Source organism: Sapajus apella, unplaced genomic scaffold (assembly GCF_009761245.1).
Source record: "Sapajus apella isolate SASKATOON/1434 unplaced genomic scaffold, GSC_monkey_1.0 scaffold48, whole genome shotgun sequence".
Classification (NCBI taxonomy): Eukaryota; Metazoa; Chordata; class Mammalia; order Primates; family Cebidae; genus Sapajus; species Sapajus apella.
Window position 1 is genome coordinate 5,186,149 of NW_022436988.1, and position 2,356 is coordinate 5,188,504.

A 2,356-nucleotide genomic window follows, 5' to 3' on the forward strand; every position below is an offset into this window, starting at 1 on the left:
CATTCTGTGGGATACTCCGCTGCATTCGACCACATTCCACTGGACACAGTTCCACAGGGCCACGGTTGATCGCATTCTGTGGGATACTCCGCTGCATTCGACCACATTCCACTGGACACAATTCCACAGGGCCACGGTTGATCGCATTCTGTGGGACACTCCGCTGCATTCAACCGCATTCCACTGGACACAATTCACCTGTGCTTCTATGGACAAGGGCCATTTGCATGATTATGAGTTTTCTACAACTTGCAGAGTTGCAAAATAGCTCAAAGACAATGAGAAATGAAGAAAACCTGAAAAGGTGTGCTAGAGAGATACCCATTAATCTTTTCCGCCTTTTCCAAGGTCTTCCACTATTTTCCCTGACACACATGCCTTCCTCCAGGCCTCCAGTTAAGGGGGGCAATGAAGAAATGGGGCTAGGGGAGGCAAGGACAGAGGGAGGAATTGGGGGCATGCAGCCCCTGTGGAAGGAAGGGCTGATTGGGGTAAGGAGCTCAAAGAGTCATTTGGGAATGGGGTTGCTTTGGATGGCAAGAGTTTGGGAGGGGCTGGCAGAAGAGGGGATCAGCACCACCCTTCACCTGCTCTGTGGTTTTGCCTCTGGTCAGCCTGGTCTCTTTTGTCCTCCTGCCTTAGAGAGGCCAAGAGCAACTGCTACTTAATTCTTGTTTGCTCCGAGAAGCCTTCTCCCAGTGGAGTGAAGGCATTTTCAGGGCAAGCGTGGGGGAGCTAAGCCGGCCACAGTACGCTCCGCTGACGCTGATGCTGGTGAGTCACTCAGCAGCCAGGAGGACTGCTGCAGTCAGCGGGACTCAGGGCAGCTTCCCTTCTACCAGGGACAGGGGTGAGCTGAGGAGCCTTGAGCATTGGCTTTCTTTTCCTGGCATTCCAGAGGCCATGGCAGGAAAGCCATTTGGGGTCTCAGGTCTGGGAAGGGCTGCAGAGTCATCTCAGAAGCGTGACCTCCCTGCAGCATCCTCCAAAAGAACCTCGGGGTTTGCTTGGAGATTCTGGCCGCGGAAGATGCCTCCTGAGAACAGGATGTAGCCTTGGAGTCACCCAGGGAGGGAGGTCGGCAGCGCTGTCTGGACAGTTGAGCCCAGCCAGCTCCAGTTATGGTTGAGTGACAGGCAGCCAAAGGTCCTCTGACTTCGGAGTCAGGGCACTATGGCATCCCTGGGGCATTAGGCTGATCTCAAAGCACAACAAAAAGCAGAACAAGCTAGATCCCAGACTCTCTGGGGACAGCATTGTTTGTAGTAGAAAGATTTTTTCCATCAACTGCTGGGATTGTGGGGGCAGGGGAAGTTGGGGGCTAGGATTCCCCAGAGAGCGAGGTAGGGGAACAACCTCATGGGTGAGCTACCTTCTGTGGGGGAGGGTCTGATTACCTGCTGAGCATGGAGAGGCTGAGGCTGCTGCCATTCCCACCACACTCCTTCCCACACCGCTTTCTGCTCTTTCTCCCAGGCAGGGCTCAGCCTCCCATCTGAATCAATGTTCAGTGAGTATTATCATACGTCAGATCAAAGAGACAGTAATTCATCAGCTTACCCAAGGGGCCAAATTGACACCTGCCGGGGGAAACCCCAAAGTCCTGGTCTTGGGCTTGGGTCCTCTTGTGCCATTCTCCACAACTGGTTTTCCAATACTTGAATGCCTCCTGTGATGGGGACCTCAGTAACCTTCCCACAGCAGCTGATGGCATCTTGAGGCAGCCATGAGATGGAAAATCCGTATTTCTGGAGCTTTCACTCACTCATCTTAATTCTATCCCTCGTGCCTGCTACGGTCTGAATGATGATATCCCCCTAGAATGCCGTTGAAACTTAATCCTAGTGCAAGACAATTAAGAGCTGTGTCCTTTAAGAGGTGATTAAATCATGAGGGCCCCACCTTCATGCATGGCATCGGCGCTGTTATAAAAGGTCCTGAGATTGAAGGGAGTGCCCTCTCTTGCCCTTCTACCTTCTACCATCTGAGGATGCAGCACCAAGGAGGATGCGGCCACTTTGGAGAGAGAGACAGAGCAGCCCTCACCAGACACCAATGCAGTGCCTCAATCTTGGACTTCCCCGCCTCCAGAATTGTAAGAATAGTCCTAGGAAGCATAGATGGGCTAAGACAAGGCTCACAAAGTGCATCTCTTTTCTTTCTTTCTTTCTTTCTTTCCTTCTTTCTTTCTTTTTCTTTCTTTCTTTCCTTCCTTCCTTCCTTCCTTTCTCTCTCCTTCCTTCCTTCCTTCCTTTCTCTCTCCTTCCTTCCTTCCTTTCCCTTTCTCTCTTTCTCTCTCTCTCCTTCCTTCCTTCCTTCCCCTTTCTCTCTCTCTTTTCTTTCTTTTTCTCTCTCT